The following is a 22923-nucleotide window of genomic DNA, read 5'->3' as shown; positions in this document are numbered from 1 at the left end:
GAGTTTTATCAATATTGCTTGGGTGTCAGTATATTCTGTGTAGTTAATGTTAGCTTATTTGGTTGAGAAATAGACAAAGGGAGTATTAAAAGATGGTATTTTATTAAGTAGTGATTAAAAGTATAGCTACAAATCTTGAGTTGGTGAGTAAAAAGGATTAAAATAAATTATGGGAGTTAGAACGATTTAAGAGATGAAGGTACCGTAGAAAAGTAAGTATTAGAGTCTGGTAGAAATTGGAACTATAGATAGTATTAAGGTTTGGCTTGAATTAAGTGATTACTTTTATGAATAAATTTGCCTAGGTTAAGTAATTCAGTAAAGATGTTTAAAAAAAAAGTGGAGGAGACAGTTAACGAACAGATTTAGTAGCACTGAAGTAGAATGGATAAGGCATGAAAGTGAAATCTGAGGCTGTATGGTGGTTTGCTTTTGTTGGGAAGGTGAGATGAAGTAGGCTTGATGGAATGTGAAATCCAAGATGGAGTCATCTGGATTTGTAAAAGATTCCTTGGAGATGGTACTTCTGAAACATTTGCTTTTGCCACACTTGGAAGTTGTATATGGCAAACATCAACAAGCAAGGGTGAACCAGGTTCTTACCCTCTTTGTTGAAGCACTCAGGGTGTGCCAGTGGCCAATTTCATCTGACCGCCTTCTATCTGCAGCACATATTCAGGAGATCTCCAGTGTGATTGTGGACAAATTGAGCAGGGATATCCTAATGCCTCATGAGCGGTCTCTCAATCCTTGTGGTGAAAGGATGATGTCCTTCAAGAATGCAACTGCATTCATAACATAAGGGTTGTCCTGCCTCAGGCAGCCCTCGGTCGGCCGAATTCCAAAGTCTGGGTCCGGCATCGGCTGGTGTCGCCTCCTCTCCGACGTCACAATGGCTGGAGTATTTAAAGGCATCGGCCGACGCCATCTTCAGTCTTTCTTGCCGCGCAGTGCCCGAAGCAGAAGCAGTTCGCAAGTGCCGGTCGGTCAGCTCCTGTGTTTTCAGTACTGAAGTCATCTAAAAGCTAAGTACCCCGTTGGGGAACATTTTTTCTTGCCTCAGCCGATGTCAGAACAAATCGAGAAAGTTAATAGTTTGTCTTGTGGTAAACAAATACCTCATAAGGACTTCCATTCCTACTGTCTTCCTTGCCTGGGCCCAGACCACGACGTCTCGGCCTGTGCTGCCTGTGCTTGCTTTAATAAGCGCACTCTCAGGCGCCGGGCAGAATTTGCTGAAGACTTTTACGGCGAATCCTTCGCGTATATCATGCCGTCGGATCAACCGACTCAATCTTCCAAAAAACGGAAGGACAGGGACCGGCTTCCTCGGCCCGCGTCCTCTACCGATACTACTCCAAGACCCTCCGCTAGCGCGTCGGTCCCTGCGGAAGCGGTTATTCAACCACTCCAGGCCGATGACACAGCGTTAACTCGTCCTTCGGTCCCGGAGCCCTCTCCGGTGCCGGTTGTTGATTTTCCTCCGGAAACCGAAGTTCTTGATTTACCCGACACCATTCCGGTGGACAAGGTCACTCCTGCACGTGGGGCTGCTAGGCCTCCTGTATCTATGTCCAAGGCCTTTGCACGTGCTAAGGCCGCCAGTCAGGCCAAGGCCCATCCTAAACCTGCTGTCCAGGCCCTCTCCTCTGATAAACAGATAATGTCTCTGGCTGCAGACCTTATTTCCCTTATCAGGGGGTCTCGGCCTCACCCAGACAGAGGTTCTCAGCCTCCTGTAGAAAAAAGGCCTAGAACTGAGCAGACTGAAAACCTTTCTTCAGATGAGGCCTCTGGGGATTCTGAGCATTTAGATATTCCAGAAGAATCCTTCCAGGCCTATGAGGACTCTGATGCTGAGGCATCTATTCCCTTTGCCTCTCCTCCAGAGGATTTCTCGTTTGGTGAAGTCCTGCACTCAATGAGGGAACATTTCCAATGGCAGGGTCAGGAATTCTCTGATTCCAGGAAAAGGCTCCGTACCTTCCTAAAGCTTCCCCAGCACAGACCTTTAGCTATTCCTTCTGTGATGGATGTTTTGGATGATGTTTTCTCCGACTCCAGTGCTAACCCTGATTCTCTCCCCCCTGCTCCTGTCAAGCCAGACATATATTACAGAGTCCCTGACACTCGCAAGCATCTCTGTAAGGCCCACTCTGTGGATTTAGAAACTATTTCACAGGGCCCCAAGGGATTGGCTACCTCCACTGCCAAGAATCCTTTGTCAGCGGATAGGGAAGCTAGGTCTATGGAGAGATGGGGTAAAAAAGTTTATACCTCTACCACCCTAGCCATGAGGTCACTTAACTGCCTTTTTCATATGTTTCAGTACCAGGATTTTTTACTGGATGATTTACAGAAAAAGTTAGCCTCTCCTGAGCCTATTGATAGAAAGGCATTGCAGGATCACGTACATAACACTCAGCAGGTTAACAATCATTTTCTTCAGTGTGGTTATGATGCATTGGAGGCTTCATGTAGGGCAGCTATGACTGGGGCTGTGATACGTAGACATGCTTGGTTAAAAGATCAGCCACTGCCAGACCATGTCAAAGTAAAATTACTTGATGCACCTCTGGAAAAACAGAAGCTTTTTGGTGCTAATGCACAATATGTGTTTAAGTCCATTGAGGAAAAAGCCAAGTCAGTACAGACAGTCAAGGATTTCCTCCAGGTTCAGCCACCCAGATTCTGTAGAAACTGGCCTTCAAAGAATTGGTCCTTCCCAGACTTGGACAAGTTTCAAAGGGGAAAGAACAGGCGTGGCAGAGGCCAATACCGAGGCTCCTACAGGGGCCGCCAATGGCAACCTAAAAATCAAAGAAGTGCTGCAGCCAGTCCAGCTGCACCACAAGGACAATCACAATGACTTGACTTTCATACCGCCTACAAAAGCTCAAAGAGAAGCACCTTTGGGCGGAAAATTATCATTATTCTCAAAAAACTGGCATATCTTAACCAAGGACAACTGGATTCTGGATTTAATAGACAAAGGTTACAGATTCCACTTCCATACTTTACCAATAAAACAAGGCATGCCAAACCTTCCACATCATCAAAGGGCAGAGGCACTCACTCAAGTCTCAAAACTGTTAAGTATAAAAGCAATAGAAAGGGTTCCTCCTCAGGAACAAGGCCAGGGATTTTATTCAAGACTGTTCCTTGTTCCAAGAAAAGAAAACAAATGGAGACCTATACTGGACTTGTCAACTCTAAATACTTTTCTCTTATTGTGCCAAAGTTCAAAATGCTGACGCTGCAGCAACTCCTTCCCATGCTGGGCAAGGGGTCTTGGCTGGTCACTCTGGACCTCAGAGGCATACCTGCATGTCCCAATCAGACAAAGTTGCAGAAGATACCTCGGATTTCTTGCAGGAACAGAGCATTATCAATTCTCAGCATTGCCGTTTGGCTTATCTACTGCGCCCAGAGTGCTCACGAAATGCCTGGCATCAGTAGTGGCACACTGCAGACTCCAGGGGATTCAAATATACCCCTACCTGGACGACTGCCTCATACAAGCAGACAACAAACAAACCTTTAAAAGCAAACTTGGACTATGTCATTCAACTACTGCAGGCCTTGGGATACACAGTCAACATTCAGAAGTCAAGACTACTGCCATCCCAACAGATTATTTTCCTAGGAGCCAAACTGGGCACAAACTCAAATGGCCTACCTCACAGAGCAGCGGTTACCAGAATCAAAGGCCTAGCAAAACTCCCCCAGCTGACTGCAAGGAAAATCCTGCAGGCCCTGGGGTTCATGGCATCTTGCATTCTTCTGATACCTTTGGCAAGACTTCATATGAGCAAGCTGCAATGGTATTTAAAAAGCTTATGGTCCCAACACAGCCAAAGCCTAGAGGACGTAATCCCACTAATTCCATGCCTGCAAAAGGAGTTTTTGTGGTGGGCTCAAGCGAGTCAGTTAAACAAGGGCATGTCTTTCAACAGACCACAAGCAGGTCAAATGATTACAACAGACGCCTCAGATCATGGATGGGGAGCGCACATGGAGGGCAGATGCATTCAAGGTCTATGGACACCAAAAGAAAGACATCTGCACATAAACCAAAAAGAGATGTTGGCAGTGATACATGCTATCGGGGCTTTCGAAAAATCACTACAACAAGGACATTTGCTAATAAGGACAGACAACACCACTGTCATGTGGTATATAAACAAGCAGGGAGGCACCCATTCTTATCCCCTCTGCAGACTAACAATGCTTCTCTGGGAAAAATCCCTGAGTCTGAAGATACATTTGCAATCCCAATTTGTGCCAGGCAAGGACAATGTACTGGTGGACAACCTGAGCAGAAATTTCTTGGATCCACACGAATGGATGCTGCATCCTCACATTTTCTCACATGTAACAAAGACATGGGGAAGACCGGACGTAGATCTCTTTGCTTCCCACTTAAATCATCACCTGGAAAAGTTCTGCACAAGGACCCACCATCCTCTAGCCTGGAAAACGGATGCTCTCTCCTTCAGCTGGAACTCCCTAAAAATGTATGCATTCCCTCCTCTACCTCTGCTAACCAAGGTGATACTGAAGATCAAAGCAGAACAACCAACAGGCATTTTGATAGCTCCAGACTGGCCAAGGCAACACTGGTATCCTCTGCTGTTGAGCATAACTCAGACCAGACCGTGGCCTCTGCCCCTATGGCCCCTGCTCCTAACACAACACAATTACAGGACTGTCCATCAAAACCTGAAAACATTGCATCGGACAGCCTGGAGGTTACCATGACTCCTCCAGCTATCTCTCTTTCCAAGACAGTTCAAGAGATCTTACTGGAAGCACGCAGACCTTCCACCAGAAAAACCTATTCAGCCAAGTGGAAGAGATTCAGCATCTGGAATGCCAATAGGGGTCAGGACACAACATTACTGAATGTACCTCGGATATTAGAATACTTGGCAGAAATGTTTCATACTGGACTATCATACTCTTCTATAAAGATTCACGCCTCTGCAATCTCAGCAAATTACAATTGTGACCCACCAGTGTTTTCACATCCTTTGCTAAGACAGTTTCTAAGAGGGATAAAGAATATCAAACCTCCCAGAAAGCAACCAGTACCTGCATGGGACCTCAATTTCGTTTTGGAAAAATTAACACTTTCTCCTTTTGAGCCAGCAGCAACTTCAGAAATGCAATTTCTATCATGGAAAACGGACTTTCTATTGGCTGTCACATCTGCAAGAAGAGTCTCTGAGATACAGGCACTCATGGCAGTGCCTCCCTTCCTCATTTTTCATCAGGACAGAGTTTCTCTAAGAAGCAATCCTACATTCATGCCAAAAGTTATTTCCAGGGTGTGTCTAAATCAAGCTATTCATCTGCCTACTTTCTTCCCCAATCCTCAAAATAGGGGGGAAAAACTGTTGCATACTTTGGACATACACAGGCAGCTACGCTACTACTTGGACAGAACTAAGGCCACCAGAAAGTCTGACCAACTGTTTGTAGCCTATGCTGCTGGAGTACAAGGAAAAGCAATCTCCAAACAAACAATTTCCAAAATGGATTGGATACTGCATCAGATTCTGCTATTCTTCCCATGGAAAAGGTGTGCCAGCCAATATTAGGCCACATTCCACCAGAGCAATAGCCACATCCACAGCTTTCCTAAGAGGAGTGGCAACAAAGGACATTTTTAGAGGCTGCTACATGGAGCTCCGTGCATACATTTACCAAACACTACAACCTGCCCTTATACTCCAGATCCCGAGCAGGCTTTGCTTCAGCAGTCCTGCAGGGCATTTTAGCTACACCATCCCTCTTGGTTCCATCCACCCCCAGCTTGGCTATGGTATTCAACCCATATGTTATGACTGCAGTTGCATTCTTGAAGGACATAGTACAGTTTTGTACCTACCATAAATGTAGATGTCCGATAGATATGCAACTGCAGTCGATTTTCCCACCTTCCCCTCTTCACCTTTCCTTATGGGTCACTACCCCTATTCTTATTAGCTGGGGGTATCTCCTATGGTGTATCTGTTTATTACTGTTGTGCATGTCTGGAATTTTATATCCATTCACCAAATTTAGCCTTCCTAGGAGGGCACCTGGCATCTGGGGCAAGAAACACTGAAGATGGCGTTGGCCGATGCCTTTATACTCCAGCCATTGTGACGTCTGAGAGGAGGCAACACCAGCCGACGCTGGACCCAGACTTTGGAATTCAGCCGACCGAGGGCTGCCTGAGGCAGGACAACCCATATGTTATGACTGCAGTTGCATATCTATCGGACATCTACATTTATGGTAGGTACAAAACTCTACTTTCTGACAATGGGCCAGCCCTGCTGTGACCTTTGCATCACCCCCTGAACAAGTGCAGCAGCTACTTTGCCCTGATCTCCCATCTGGAGGAGTCGGAGAGATGCTGTCCTTCATGATTGCTCCCCGATACCTCTCCTTCCCCAGTTTCTGAAGCAAGCCAAGAGGTCGAAGAACAGGATAATTCTCATTGCCCCATTCTGGACTCCACAAATATAGTTTCCCTTTCTTTGGCCTTACCTAATTCGGAAACTTTGTATTGTGGACCCAGCTCCAGACCTCTTGTCCCATCCAGAGGAGCTAGTTCATCTAAATCTTCAGAATCTCAAGATCACTGCGTGGCTTCTCCAGTTCCAATGATTGCCAGGCATACTAGTCTCACTGCCCAGTTCAATTAATTTTTCTAGCCTCCTATAAACCTTTGACTAGATTGTACGTTCACATGTGGCAGGAATTTTCAAAATGGGCTACAGGGTAACCTTAACCCATATTCTGCACCAGTTGATGGGGTCTTGGAATCTTTAGCATTGCTTTTCAATGCAGGTGCGTTTTCCTTGGCCGTACAAGTGCATCTATCTGCAATTCCAAACTTTTATAACTGTCTAAATGATGCAGCTCTAATATCCCACATACTTTGAAAAGCCTTTCCTGAAAGGAACCTTAATGCTAAGACCTCCATGCAAGGACCCTTCTACCCCTTGGGACTTGAATCTGGTGCTACAGTCTGTAATTTAATTTGCCATTTGAACCATCCTCAATTTGAAGTATTTATCTTGGAAAACCTTATTTTTGGTGGAGGTTTAGCTAGAATATCTGAGCTACAAGCATTATCTTGCAATCCTCCTTGCCTAATCTTCCATAAGTACTGGGGGTCCTTGTGAACAAGTCCTTCATTTCTACCAAAAGTAGTGTCTGAAACTATATACAACTTCCTGCATTTTTTTTCCATATTTTCAAATGAGGGTTAATATCTACATTTGCTAGATGTTCATAGTTAGATTTTTACCTTCACAGAACAAAAGAATTAAGATCTGATCAGTTCATTTCTTTCTCTTCTACTACTTAGGCAAACCAGTTTCTATGGTTACTCTGGCTAAATGGCTCAAGGATTGTATAACCTTCATTTATAACAAAAGGAGAGTGCTACCAAGACCTGTAAAGGCACATTCAATGATGGTAGTAGCCGCTTCTGCAGTCTTCCATTTCAGAGCCTTTGTAGACTATATATGTTTAGTTGCTACTGGGCTTCTCTGCATACCTTTATTACTCATTACAAGATGGCTCTGGTCTCCAGGTTATCAGCATTATTTGGTTTGATGGTGTTAAGGCATATACTGTCTCCCAAGATTTATGTAGCTGGGGACTCTGTTCCACAGTGAAGGATTTGCGAAGATTGACATCAGATAAAGTAGTTTGTCTTGCCATAACGTTCTATCTGTTTTGTCTATCTTCACTTATCCTTAACATTCCCACCCTCCTTCCCCCTGCTTTTTGGGCTTCTTGGTGGAATGGATCTATTCCAGTAAATTTTAATATTTCATACTCTGGGGTAAATTCCAAAAAAAATAGTGATACTTAATGCTTTAAGGATTCTGCCCACTTTCTGAGATGAGAATTGGCCCATCCTGTCTCAAGCAGTCTTCAAACCTGACTGCCCCCTAAAGTAAGTTCATCTGAGTATTTCTCCTCCTCATGCACAAACTCTACTTCATTCCATAAGTTTTTTTTCTTAAAATCCTTCCAGGCCTTCTGAGGTGACAGAGCAATAAGAGAACTTCAACCTGACAGTTTCATGTGCTCTGTGTCAGTCTCTTCTGCAGACAAATAACACTAAAAGCCGTCATCCCCTCACTTTTTTTATTCTTTCACGAAGGTGAGGTTCTTCCAAAAAAGCAATTATAGCACATGCTCTTCTCCCAGTGAAACAGTAATCAGCCCCCTCTACAGTGTTTTTAAAGTACTGTACATATTCTTAGATGAAGGCAAAATGCCTTTAGTCAGCATGGAGTAATAACCACGCACTGATCCTCTAAACTGCACATTTCCTTGTTGCATTCTGGAAGCTGTACCCATCATTAACCATGCTGAAATTAAGAAAAAAAAAAAAAACTGGGTGAAGCTCCAAATGCCTTTCGAGCTCATAATCTGTAGCACTGTGATGTGCACTAGGAAGATGAGCATTGGTACTCGTTAACTGATGCGGGTCCGTCACTGCCCTGCAGTGGTTATTCACTCTTTCTGCTTCCTCCTAATTAGTAGAAAAGGCCAAATGATACAGGAATCCTACACTACACACACAATACTTCCAGATTAACTTGCAATATGCCACCATGTAAAACTGCTTAATTACCAGCTGTCTACGTAGCAGCTAGGGAAGAACTAGCTCCTGAATTTTAACCCTAGACAGGTGGATACTATGCTAGTAACCACTGGGGACTTTATAAGCCTAGCAAAGCATCCCAATTGTATCCAGTAAGTTTGTGCCCTTACAGGTTATTTAAGGGGTATATGTAAGTTGGGCATCCCTCTCAACCTTCAGACATCAATCAGGGCAAAGGCCCATGAAAAATAGGTACATATGGCCAAAACTCTGGGTGCTGATAATTGGCATAAATTCTGCATACAGAGTAGTGTAACCCTTCCCACTCAAATAGGATTGTGGGATACCACTTCAAACAAGTTTGGAAAAAGTGACAAAACAAGGCAAAATAATAACCAGAATTGTGCTTTATTAACATTTGAACTTTCAGCAAAACTAATGTAAGTTTTTTTTTTTTTTTTAATGAAAATCAAATTATCTGCCAAACTTAAAATTAAAATGATTTGTTAATGAAACTTAAAATTATGAAAGATTTTACTAAACTTGTATCAAAATAAATGCATATTAACTGAGCTCTACTTGCACTTTCCTTTGTGTCTGCGTCTGTGTGCGCCTGAGTCTGCACATTTGCCAGTGTATGTGTGCACATGAGCCTGCACATGTGTCTGTGTCTGTCTGTATATGTCTGTTAATGTACTTTCCTCTCTCCTGCAAGAAAGGTACATAGTTGAGCACTAAAACAACACTTCATGTTGTAGTCTGAGTCAATTCTGTGAATAATGTTAAACTCTGTAATTAGCCTTTTTTGGACAGGCACTGAGCTTAAGAACTGACTGAATGATAAGAAAATAATAATTAATGTGACAATAAACCGGTTTAGGCAAAAAATTACTATCTGCCAGAGGTCATAAGCCTAGCCAGTGTGTGTCTGCTTTCGCCGTCCCATTGATTAATTAACTGATCCTCTGTCAAGCAGAGCCAATGAAGTGATCCCAGGGGTGTATTTTCCATTACCCATCCACTCGTCAAGGTTTCTCTTGAGATTTAGTGACCGGCTCTGCATGATGTAATTTGGAATTTTGTTCCAAAGCATGGGGGGAGTCCCTGTGACAGGAATCTATCCCTCCAGCATGTTCCATTTATTGTTGTGGCGAGGTTGAACTCACTAGAGCGCGTGCTCGTGACTTGGATTTCTTTAGGTGGAACATGTCCATCAATTCTGAGTTGGACATGGCTTTGTAAGTCAGGCAGAGATCACCTGTGAGTAAGCGGTATGCCACTAGCACAGCCAGAGTTTTTTCAGTCGGGCTGCATAGGACATGTGTTTGAGACCAGTAATCCTATTGGTGAGGTACCTTTGTGGTCTTTCCAGCTGTTGGAAGTGTCTTGATGTGAAGTACATCCCAAATGGGGCATTGTACTCTATGATGGGTCTAATGAGTGACTAGTAGAGGGGCACTATAACCTCTTTATTTTTAGATGCGAACCCTTTAGTAATTAGATGGGCCACATAGAATTTACTAACTACTTTGGCAATATGATTGTCAAAGGAAAGATTACTATCCACGTGGGTCCCCAGATGTCTTATTACCTTTTCTGTATTAAGGGGGCTGTCACCCATGTGGTAATTTGTGGGTGTTTTGTTTTTCCCAAACGGGATGACTGCATTTTTTGGCATTTAGGTTGAGGCCGTGACTTTGACACCAGGTGTCCGTCTCAGTAAGGCCCTTTTGGAGGATGTCCGTGTCAGCCAGAGTCAATTATGGCTCCCAATTTGCAGTCATCTGCGAACTTGGTTAGCCATAGTCGTCTGGGTTTGCCTGTACTTCTGAGAAGTATATGCCGAACAGTATGGGTCCCAGGACCGGGCCTTGCAGGACACAACTTGTGACTGGTTTAGAGTCTGACCTGGAGCCCGCTATTCTTACCATGCGAGTTCTGTCTGTAAGCCAGTTGGCAACCCATCTCGTGACGTAGGGGTTTATGTTCAGGCTGGTGAGTTTTTTTCTGTAATACCAGAGTGGGGAATGGTGTTGAAAGCCTTGGTGAGGTCAAGGTAGGCTGTGTGAATCACCTTTCCCCTCTTCTATGGCCTTGGTGACTGTTTCGAAGAAGTCAACCAGGTTTAGTAGGCATGACCCGACCCAGTTCGGCTTTAAGGACAGATCAAGTGTTTGCAGGTTCACAATGTCTTTGTTAATGAGTTCCATGATGTGCTCCATAGCCTTGCAGACCAGGCTAGTCAGGCTTATGGGGCGATGGTTACCAGGGTCAGTTGTGGCCCCTCCTTTGTGGAGAGGAAGAACTGTTGCTGTGTGCCATTCTATGGACACGTAGCCTGTGGAGAGGCTGAGGTTGAACAGTGTGTTTAGGTGGGTTAGTTTGTTCTGTAGTTCGTGCAAGATGCAGCCTGGGACATCATCTGGTCCCACTGACACTGTGCTGTTGGCTTTTGAAAGGGTTGTTTTCACCTGTGCGTCTCTGATTTTTGGGACACTACACTTTTCCGGTATTGTTGTGGGCCCTTTTGGAGGTGAGGAGGGTGAAGTTCTGCCAGGATGTTGCAATATCAGTAGGTTCAGTATATTTTGTGCTATTTTGCACTAGTTAAGTGCATATCTGCGAGTTGCCACTTAGATTCTTAACATAGCTAAAGAAGGCTTTGTGATTATCTTTTGAATCCTTGACTATTTTTCTTTCGAAGTTAGCCTTGGATTATTTCATGAGGGACCTCTGTTTCTTAGTGATACTGATCAGGGATGTCTTTCCTTCTTGGAATTTGCTTTTTTTCTGAACTAGTTTCCTCCTATTGTATAGCCTGTTTATTGCAGGGGTCCACCAAACTGGTTTCCTTCTGTTAGAGGAGTGAGTGTTGGTTTTGCTAGGGATGTGCTGATCCATGCATTCTTGTAGGTGCTCATAGAGTGCATTTGTAAAGGTTTCTGCATCTTGAGCAGCGTTATCCTTGAGCGTGGGGGCTGTGGAACTTACCACCTCTGTCTTAAGTAAGGTGAAGTTTGCTTTAGTAAAATTTTTTTACTGTGGCTTCCTTAGTGTGGGGTGGGGTGTAGACATCCCAGAGCGATTAGTTTATGGTCTGATCTAACCAGTGACAGGTTGACCTCCGGTGTGGAACACCTGTCGCCCATGCTGGTGATGACCAGGTCCAACATGTTTTCACCTCTGGTAGGGGAATTTACCAGCTGATCCAGGATGTTTGAGTTTAACTCCAGGAAGCGCTGGGTCTGGGAATTTGTACTAGAGTAGTTGGTAGCGTAATTGAAATTGCCCAATATCAGGGTGTTTGGTAGGACCTTCATGTTTTCCAGTGTCTCCAGAAAGGTGGAGTGGTGGTCCTGGGTCATGGAGGGTGACCTGTAGCAGGCCACAATTTGCATTGCAGATTTGCCCGATGTTAGTTGCACATGGATTATCTCAGAGGTATCCTGCTGCGCCACTAACATGGAGGTGTAGGTATTCTTGATGAATATGGATACACCCCCTCCTTTTGTGTTTCTGTCAGTGTTCTGTGGCCGAAACATGTGGTACGAGTTGTAGCTTGGTAGTTCTGGGGTGCTCTCTGGAGTCTTGAACCAGGTTTGTTACTGCACAGATGTCGACGTTCTCCATACTGAGGAGTGCTTGGAGGGTGCGCATTTTGAGATTTAAACTCCCGGCGTTGAGTAGCATAACCCTTTTGTTAATTGTGCTGTTTACGGAGGTGGATTTGACTTTTGAGCCTTGCCTTAAAAAGGCACTATGGGGGCAGTAAAGAGCCTTTGCCAGTATTCAAAAGCCTAGGGGTGACAGGTGCAAGCAAGTCCCTTGCGAAGCAACACTGCTTGTCTAGCATGTTGTCCCAGGCTGGCGGACACTGGATCCCCTTTGAATGACTCCAGAAGCTTAGCCAATTGTTGAAATTGATCATTTTTTTCTTTATACTGAGGGCGGGATGCTACTCAGGGTCAGGGTCATACCAGCCTGGGCTACATGATCAGAGAGCTCTTCCATGTCTCTTTTCATGTAGTCCAGGGAGGTACGTCTTGGGTCATTCACACCAACATGAACAATGACAGTCATATTTGTACTTGTTCTGGAGTGACCGGAGTGCTTATGTGGCGGATTCTAGCTCCCGACAGGCAGCTAACAGTAACCTTCTGCTTGTCAAGCCTAGTGAGTGGGACATCAGTGTGCCCGACTATAGTCACCTTTTACTAGTGTGTTAGATGTATTATTTCGCCGTAAGAGCTGTGATTGTGGCACACTGTGTTTTATGTGTTGTCTGGTTTGTGATGGGAAGTGCAGGATGTTCGTGTTTCACTGTTGCAGTCATTACTCTTGGGTTATCCTGCTGGCAGGTTACCCTCAGTCGGCCAGAATTCCAAAGTCTAGGTCCGGCATCTGTTGCTGTTGCCTCTTCCCTGATGTCAGTGCGCCAGGGGTATAAAAGTTGCAGCCAACGCCATTTTCTTCAGTCTTTCTTGCCCGCGCAGTGCCTGAAGCAAAAGCAGTTTGCAAGTGCTGGTCGGCAGACTCCTGACATTTTCGAATCCGAATTTCAGAACCGAAGTCTTCATTAAAGCCAAGTACCCCGTTGGGGAAACTTTTTTTTTTTCTTGCTCCAGACCGATGTCAGAAAAGTTAACAGTTGTATTTCTTGTGGAAAGCAAATACCTCATAAGGATTTTCACTCTTCCTGTATTCCTTGCCTAGGCCCTGATCACAACGTTGCTAGCTGTCGGTTTTGTGCTAGATTTAACCAATGCACTATCAAGAGTCTGTTCGATTTTGCATTTCATTACTTTGGCCGAAGATTTATGTTATGCCGTCGGACCAGCCGACAACCGGAGTTTACAAAAAACGCAAGGACAAGGAAAGGGATAGGCATCCGAGGTCCAAAACAAACGAGTCCTCTTCTAGGCCAGTCGCCGGTTCTCGTGAGGCACTTTCGCAGCCCCTGGCGCCTGCTACAGACTCCCACCTGGGGCCGACTGGGCCTCTGGATACTCAAGGTATTGGACAACTCTGAAAGTATTTCCTCAGATGGGTCCGGAGCCGCTGAGCAGTCATCTGCTTCTGAGGGTGTCTTCAGACCTACACAACTATATATTAAACCATCTTCATCTTCAGCTTCAAAGACTAAAGCAGCTCTAAAGACAAAGAAACAAGTACAGCATTCTCCTACTCTGACTTCCATGCCTAAAAAAAGATGCTCAAAATGGCCGAAGACCTAATTACTTTGATCAGGGGCTCCCATCCCCCTCCTGATAAGAGGCCTAGGCAAGAGACGGAGTATGATTCTTCTGATCAGGTTTCTATTTACTCTGATTCCTCTTCTGAACAGGATTACTCCATGCTTCCCTAAGAGGATTCTGATGCTGAAGAATGCATTCCTTCAGCCTCCTCTTCTGAGGATTATTCTTTTGGGGAAACACTGCATACTATGAGGGAGCATTTCCACTGGGAGAGCCAAGATTACTCTGAATCTAAGAAAAGGCTCATGGACTTTATGCTACTTCCTCAGCACAGGCCCCTTGCTATTCCACCTGTTCTAGACATTGTAGATGATTTTTCAGAGTCCAGGCTGTCCCCTGACTCTACCCCCTGCACCTGCTAAGCCAGACAGATACTACAGGGTCCCGGATTCTCAAATTCCTTTACAAAAACCATACTGCTGACCCAGAAACTATATCTCAGGGTCCCAAAGGGGTTAAAGCTTCCACTTCAAAAAACCCTGTCTCCCCTGATAGGGATTCTAGGGCTCGACGGATTGGGGGGGGGGTCTACACTTCTGCTACCCTGGCTGTAAGCGCTTTAAATTGTCAGTTTCATATGCTTAAATATCAGCAATGTTTAAACATTGTTGACAAATACTGAACAAGGAATTGCAGGATTTATTGCATGCAGCCGAACAAGTGAGAAAGCACTTTGCAATGTGGTTATAATTCACTGGAGGCCTCTTGCAGGGCCGCTGTTATAGGTTCTGTTATTAGAAGGCATGCTTGGTTAAAGGAACAGAATCTGCCTGATGATGTTAAAGCAAAATTATTAGATGCACCATTACAGCATGATACTTTAGTTTGGTACTAAAGCAGAAGAGGTGTTGAAAAAAATGGAGGATAAAGCCAAATCCATGCAGACAGTCAAGGATTTCTTATAGGTACAGCCACCCAGGATTAGCAGGAACTGGCCTTCTAAAAATTGGTCCTTTCCAGTGTCAGACCTCAGAGGCAGATCTCGGCCCCAAGGCTCATACAGGCCTAAACAATGGGGTACTCCTACTTCCAAAAGCGGAGACCACCAATCACAGCCTTACAGGAAACGGTCCCGATGACTTTCCACTACCAGATCCAAGCACTGTTCTTTTGACAGCCTTGGGGGGAAAACTGGCACTTTTTTTTTTATCAAATTGGCAAATGGTTACCCAAGACAAATGGGTCCTGAACATAGTGTCCCAAGGCTACAAGTTCCATTTTCACACTCTACCAAGGTCAAAGGGTATGCCAAACCTACCACACAAACAATGGGCAGAGGCGCAAAAACAAATTACAGCCCTCATGGACATAAGGGCCATTCAGCAAGTACCACAACAAGAGCAGGGGCAAGTATTTTACTCCAGACCATTCCTAGTACCCAGAAAGGACAAAACCTGGAGACCAATACTGGACCTGTCTATAATAAATACGATTTTCTTCATTCCACATTGCTGCAGTCCTAACTATTGGGTAGTCCGCTGTCCAGTCAGCCCGAATACCAAAGTATATGGCTGACGTCGGTCAGGGCGCATTAGACTGACGTCAGTACGTCAGGGTACTAATGCGCATGACCGACGCCATATCCTCAGTCTTTTTTGCCGCATGGTCCGATGCAGAAGCAATTTTGCGAGTGCAGGTTGGCGTTCTGAAAGTTTCTGAAGCCAGAGTTTCAGACCGAATCAAAGTTGGCTAAGTACCCCGTTGGGGAATATTTTGGTTTTTCTTGCCTCAGTATTTAACGGATGTCAGAAAAAGTGAATAACTGTATTTCTTGTGGGAAACAGATACCTTATAGGGATTACCATACTTTGTGTATACCTTGTTTAGGGCCTGAGCACGGCGTTGTTGGATGCCGCTCTTGTGCTAGATTTAACAAACGCACTATTAAGAGAAGGTTAGACTGTGCCAGGTTAGTGTTTGGGAAGCGTTGTAATTATAAAATGCCGTCGGATGCTCCGGCGCTTCGCTAAAAACGCAAGGACAAAACAGCAAAGCCTAGAGTGGAGGAACCGACAGTCCCAGACGTCGGTTCTTTAGAAACTCAGTGGAGCCGGAGGTTTTGCCAGGTGTTTCTTTGGAGTTTCAGGGAGAGACTTTACTGTTACAGGATGTATCCTCTCAGGAAGTAGGCCAGGCTGAGGGGCTTCTCAGGTGGCTGTTCTTCCCTCTCTTCCTAAGGTGGTCAGAGCCTCCCTTCTGTTTCCAAGGCTTCTTTGAGGGCAGGCCGAGTTTTGCTTCAGTGGGGTTTCTCCTAGTACTTCAGGGTCTTTGCCTAAGAAACATATGCTTAAAATGGCAGAGGATTTGATTACTATGATAAGAGGTTCTATGCCCCCTCCTGATAAGAGGCCTAGGGTGGAATCTGAGTTTGAGAGTTTTGAGCAATGCTCGGAGGCTTCTGAGTCTTCGGCTGAAGACTTGCAGGAGTACCCTCCTTATTCTGATTCTGATGTGGATGATTCTACTCCTTCAGCTTCCCCTCCTGAGGATTTTTCATTTTCAGAGACTCTGCATTCCATGAGGGAGCATTTTAAATGGGAAGGTCAAGATTTCTCTGATTCCAGGAAAAGGCTTAGGGAATTCTTGTTTTACCCCAGAACAGGCCTTTAGCTATACCTCCTGTTTTGAATGTGGTGGAAGATGTTTTGCAGAGGCTTCCCTGAATCCGGATTCTTTGCCTCCTGCCCCAGTTAAACCGGATAGGTATTATAGGGTGCCTGAAGCTCATAAGTATCTTTTAAGAGTCCTAGGGCAGACCGGAAACTGTCTCTCAGGGGCCTAAAGGTGTGAAGGCCTCAGTTGTTCAAAATCCTGTCCCTCCTGATAAAGAGGCAAGGGCTTTGGATAGATGGGGAAAGAAAGTGTATACTTCTTCCACTTTAGCCATGAGGACGTTGAATTGTCAGTTTCACATGTTAAAATATCAGAATTTTCTTCTTTCACAGTTGAAATCTAAGGTGGATGCTCTGGCAGAAGGTATTGAGTGTAAAGAGTTGCAGGATTTAGTTCATGTGTCTGAACAAGTGGGTAAACATTCCCTGCAATGTGGTTTTGATGCTGTGCAGGCCTCCTCCAGGGTGGCTGCCACTGGTTCTGTTCTTCGTAGGCACGCCTGGTTGAGAGATCAGAACTTAGCTGAGCATGTTAAGACAAGGATTTTGGATGCTCCTTTACAGTCTGATGTGTTGTTTGGTTCGCCTGTGGAAGCAGTTTTAAAGAAGATGGAGGACAAGGCTAAGTCTATGCAAACTGTTAAGGATTTTTGCAGGTGCAGCCTCCAAGTTTAGTAGAAATTGGCCTGCTAAGGGATGGACTTATCCTGCTTATGATTCCCAGTCTAGGGGTAGGTCTAGTCGTGGTAGGGGCAGAGCTCAAGGTGCTTTTAGGCCTAGGACAGGGAGTTCACCTGCTCAGACTTCTGGTGAGGGCAGGGGTCAGTCCTTTCGTAAGCAGACCCAATGACCTGCCTTTTCAGCTGCCAGTGCCTTCTCGCCTGGCGGCACCTCTAGGAGGAAGACTGTCTCTTTTCAAAGAAAATTGGGATTTAATTACCCAAGACAAATGGGTTCTGGATATCATTCATCACGGTTACAGGTTTTATTTCCATACCTTGCCTCCTTTCAAAGGCATGCCAGACATTCCTCCTCTACAAAGACAAGAGGCTCACAAGCAAATTTCTCAGTTACTCCAAATAGGGGCCATTCAGCGGTTCCTGTGCCAGAAAGGGGCCTAGGATTTTATTCTCGCCTGTTCCTAGTACCAAAGAAGGGGAACACGTGGAGACCAATTTTGGATTTATCTATCCTCAACACTTATCTGGATATTCCCAAGTTCAAAATGTTGACGTTACAACAGCTTTTACCTCTGCTGGGCAAGGATCACTGGATGGTAACTTTAGATCTCAAGGAAGCTTACCTTCATGTGCCTATAAGACTAAGTTGCAGAAAGTATCTGCGTTTTCGAGCTGGAAATTCTCATTATCAGTTCTCTGCATTGCCCTTTGGCTTATCTACTGCGCCCAGAGTATTCACAAAGGTTCTGGCTCCAGTGATAGCTTACTTCAGGCTAAAAGGAATTCAAATCTATCCTTACTTGGACGATTGCCTGATTCTGGCTCAAGAAAAGGAAGACCTTCTACAGCATTTGGAATATGTCATAGCAGTGCTAAGATGCCTAGGGTATTCTGTGAGCGAAATAAAGTCCAGTCTAGTACCCTCTCAAGACATGTGCTTTCTGGGTGTGAGACTGAATACAGCAGCCCAGATGGCCTTTTTAACCCCGGACAAACAAAAGAATCTTTCCAGTTACTTCCATCAACTATCTCTTCAGTCCGGGCTGACTGCAAGGACAGTCCTTCAAGCCTTAGGGTTCATGGCATCTTGTATTCTGGTGCTTCCCAATGCCAAACTGCATATGAGGAAGCTACAATGGTATCTCAAAAATGTATGGACACAGCACTGCCAGGATTTGGACACTGTCATTCAAATAATACCTTGCATTCAAAAGGAATTTTTGTGGTGGGCTCAGGAATGTCACCTAAACAAGGGACTCTCTGTGATCCGGCCAGAGGCGAGTCAGATTCTCACGACTGATGCCTCAGACATTGCTTGGGGAGCTCATCGAAATGGAAAGTGGATACAAGACAAGTGGCCTGCCAGACTACAGCATCTACATATCAACATGAAGGAGATGTTAGCAGTCCAGTTTGCATTAATGGCTTTCAAGGAGTTACTTCTTCCAGGGCAGGTGTTGATTCTAACAGACAACACAACTGTCATGTGGTACATCAACAAACAAGGGGGAACACATTCTTACCCATTGTGCAGGCAAGCAATGATTTTATGGGAGACTGCGCTAAGCTTGCAACTAACTCTTCAGGCAAGGTTTCTGCCGGGAGCACAGAACTCCTTAGCAGATGTGTTAAGCAGACAAATCATGGATCCCCACGAGTGGAAACTGGATCTTCATGTATTTCAAAAGTTGACAGTGTCCTGGGGAACTCCAGACATAGATCTGTTCGCTTCTCCACTGAACCACCAGCTGCCAAAGTTTTGCACAAAGAGGTTTCATCACACAGCTTGGAAAGTGGATGCTCTTTCTTTCAGTTGGAAAAATCTTCATGTGTATGCGTTTCCACCTCTGCCTCTTCTTCCGAAGGTGCTTCTAAAGGTCAGACAAGACAAGCCAAGGATGATTTTAATAGCTCCAGATTGGCCTCAGCAGCATTGGTACCCATTACTGAGGAATCTGGTAAAGAAGCCTCCATGGCCTTTACCCTTGATTCCACATCTGTTGTCTCAGAAGGACGGTCGTCTGCTCAATGTCAAGCTTCACTCTCTTCATCTAACAGCCTGGCATATTCTGTTTTGAAAGACAGCAGGTCTCAACTTCCTCAACAAGTTTTAAATGTGATTATGGAAGCCAGAAGACCTAGTACAAGGAAAGTGCAGAAAAATGGAAGAGATTTTTATTTTGGACTGCAGCAAAGAATTTGGAGATTTCAGAGCCTAATTTGAGTGTGGCTCTTCAATATCTTACTGAGTTTTTGGACAAAGGTTTGTCTTTCTCTTCCATTAAGATTCATGCTGCAGCAATTTCAGCTCACTATGATTGTGACCCACCATTGTTTTCACATCCTTTGTTCAAGCAATTTCTTAGAGGGGCAAAGAATATAAGACCCCCACGTAGAGCTCCTACTCCTGCTTGGGATCTCAATTTTGTGTTGGAGAAACTTACTCTACAACCTTTTGAGCCTGCAGCTACTGCTGAACTGAAATACTTGTCATGGAAGACTGCTTTTTGTTGGCCATTACTTCTGCAAGAAGGGTTTCTGAGTTACAGGCCCTTATGGCGGTTGAGCCTTTTTTGATTTTTCATAAGGATAGGGTATCATTACGTACTAATCCTTCCTTTATGCCTAAAGTGGTTTCTAGTGTGGCTTTAAACCAAACTATTCATTTGCCTACGTTTTATGCAGATCCCCAAAATAAAGGGGAAAAGATTTTGCATGCTTTAGATGTACACAGGCAATTGCGTTATTATTTGAGCAGGACTAAGGATTTTAGGCAGTCTCAGCAGTTGTTTGTTTCTTTTGCTTTGAGTTCTCAGGGCAAGCCTGTATCAAAACAAACTATTTCTAGGTGGATTGGGTTTTGCATCGCATTTTGTTATTCCCATCATGGCAAGGAGATTCCAGCTGGGATTAGGCCTCATTCCACTAGGGCTACTGCCACTTCAACAGCTTTTTTAAGGGGAGTGGCAACTAAGGATATTTTGGAGGCAGCTACTTGGAGTTCAGTGCATACTTTCTCTAAGCATTACCACCTTCCTCTCTACTCTAAGTCTAGGGCTGGTTTTGCCACAGCTATTTTGCAAGGCATGTTATCAGCTCCTGCTTCCTTATGATTTGCCAGCCTCCCTTACCTCTGCTTTGGGATTCTACCCAATAGTTAGGACTGCAGCAATGTGGAATGAAGAACATAGTACAGTTTTGTACCTACCATAAATGTAGATGTTCGAGGATCCACATTGCTGCAGTCCAATTTACCCTCCTCCTTCCCTCTGTGTTTAGGGGTGGTTGTCTAGGTGACGTTATATTTTGCTAATTTTGTATATTTTGTATATATAGATATATATATATATATATATATATATATATATATTTATATATATATATATATATATATATATTTTGATGCAGATATGTTGGGAGTTTTTGGTTTTGGCCTTATCTTTTCAGGGTCTTCTGACATCTGGGGCAAGAAAAGACTGAGGATATGGCGTCGGTCATGCGCATTAGTACCCTGACGTACTGACGTCAGTCTAATGCGCCCTGACCGACGTCAGCCATATACTTTGGTATTCGGGCCGACTGGACAGCGGACTACCCAATAGTTAGGACTGCAGCAATGTGGATCCTCGAACATCTACATTTATGGTAGGTACAAAACTGTACTTTTCTGGAAGTTCCAAAATTCAAGAAGTTGACTCTGCAGCAGCTACTGCCCATGCTGGGCAAAAAGGCTTGGCTCGTAACTTTGGACCTAAAAGAGGCTTACCTGCATGTCCCTATCAGACAATCTTGCAGAAGATACCTCAGATTCATAGCTGGCTCAATGCATTACCAGTTCTCTGCATTGCCCTTTGGCTTATCTACTGCGCCCAGGGTCTTCACAAAATGCCTGGCACCAGTAATTGCGTTTTGCAGAAAAAAAGGAATTCAAATATATCCCTACTTGGATGACTGCCTAATTCAAGCAGAGAACAGACGCACTCTTCTAAACCATCTGGCGTTTGTAAAAAGATTACTAATTGGCCTAGGGTACACAGTAAACAAAAAGAAATCAAAACTAGTGCCCTCAAGAGATAATATTCCTGGGTGCAAGCTTAAATACAACTGCCCAGATGGCTTATCTCACGCCAGGCAAGCAAAAGCAACTGACTACTTATTTCAAGAAATTGGGAACAAAGCCCCACTTATCTGCAAGGAAATTCCTGCAGGTCTTGGGTTTCATGGCATCCTGCATTCCACTAATTTCATATGCCAGACTGCGTATGAGGAAACTAGAATGGTATCTAACAAGTGTTTGGACTCAGCATTGCCACAGCCTGGAGACAGTAATTGCACTCATTCCCTGCCTACAACAGAAGTTTCGATGATGGGGCAGAAGCTTGTCACCACAACAAGGGTCTGCCGTTCAGTTTACCCACAGCCAGACACACTGACAACGGATGCATCAGATTATGCCTGGGGGGCCCATATGGCAGGAAAATGTATTCAGGGCACATGGCCTGCAAACCAGATGTATCTTCACATCAATCAAAAAGAGATGCTAGCTGTTCAAAATGCCCTGACAGCTTTCAAGGACCTGCTTCATCCAGGACAGTTACTGATTAAAGACAGCACTACGGTCATGTGGTACATAAGCAGGGATGTACACACTCCTACCCCCTCTGCAGACAAGCAATGACCTTATGGGACACAGCATTGGCTTTTCATGTTCACCTGCAAGCACAATTCCTGCCAGGAAAAACAAATACTCTGGCAGATGCACGAAGCCAAAACCTCATTGATCCCCACGAATGGAAACTGAATCTGCAAGTCTTCAGCATGATAATAAGGAAATGGGGATGCCCAGACATCTATTTGCCTTCCCTCACAACTGCCATTTGCAGAGATTTTGCACAAGGATTTATCACAAGCAAGCATGGAAAGTGGACGCCCTATCATTCAGCTGGAAAAATTTAACAGTATATGCCCTTCCTCCACTGCCTCTCCTTCCCATGGTACTCCCTAAAGGTCAGACAAGAGAAGCCAAAAATTATACCGATTGCACCAGACTGGCCATGCAGCCAGGTACCCAATCCTTAAGAGCTTATCTCAAGGTCCAGCATGGATATAGCCTCAAACTTCTCACTTGCTGACCCAACAAAACAATCGGATCCTGCACAGCCAACTCAGGACCTTAAATCTGGCAGCTTGGTGGATAATGTAGCCATTCAGAACACTCCTCTTTCAAAAGCTGTTATGGATGTTGTCTTGGAGGCCAGGAGGCCCAGTACCAGAAAATCTTATGCAGAAAAATGGAAGAGATTCTGTGCTTGGAACCAGGAACAAGACTTTGACATGTGTGCACCAAATATCCCTCAGATTTTACGATACCTGAGATGCTGAACAAAGGCCTTTCTTTCTCATCAATTAAGATTCATGCCTCTGCCATTTCAGCCCATTACAATACGGAACCACCTATTTTTTCTCTTCCTTTAAGGCAGTACCTCAGAGGGGCCAAAAACATTAGGCCTCCAAGGAGAGCACCAGTTCTGGCCTGGGACCTCAATTATGTTTTGGAAAAACTGACAATGCCTCCTTTCAAGCCAGCATCAACAGCAGATATAAAATTCTTATCCTGGAAAACAGCTCTGCACCTAGCAATAACCTCTGCAAGGCGAGTCTCGGAGTTACAAGCACTCGTGGCTGTGGACCCTTTCATCATTTTTCATCCAGACAGGGTTTCTCTGAGGACAAACCCTACATTTATGTCTAAGGTG

At 44.6% G+C, this 22923-nt stretch overlaps 1 protein-coding gene across 1 annotated transcript in view; it reads left to right on the top strand.

Annotated features, from left to right (window-relative positions):
- PPP2R1B (protein phosphatase 2 scaffold subunit Abeta) overlaps positions 1–22923 on the top strand; it is a 1373270-nt gene that overhangs the window by 77227 nt on the left and 1273120 nt on the right. The gene's annotated exons all lie outside the window — the stretch shown is intronic.

Source organism: Protopterus annectens, chromosome 8.part0 (assembly GCF_019279795.1).
Source record: "Protopterus annectens isolate FY-2018-M chromosome 8.part0, PAN1.0, whole genome shotgun sequence".
NCBI lineage: Eukaryota > Metazoa > Chordata > Ceratodontiformes > Protopteridae > Protopterus > Protopterus annectens.
This window is presented reverse-complemented; position numbering and strand designations above follow the sequence as displayed.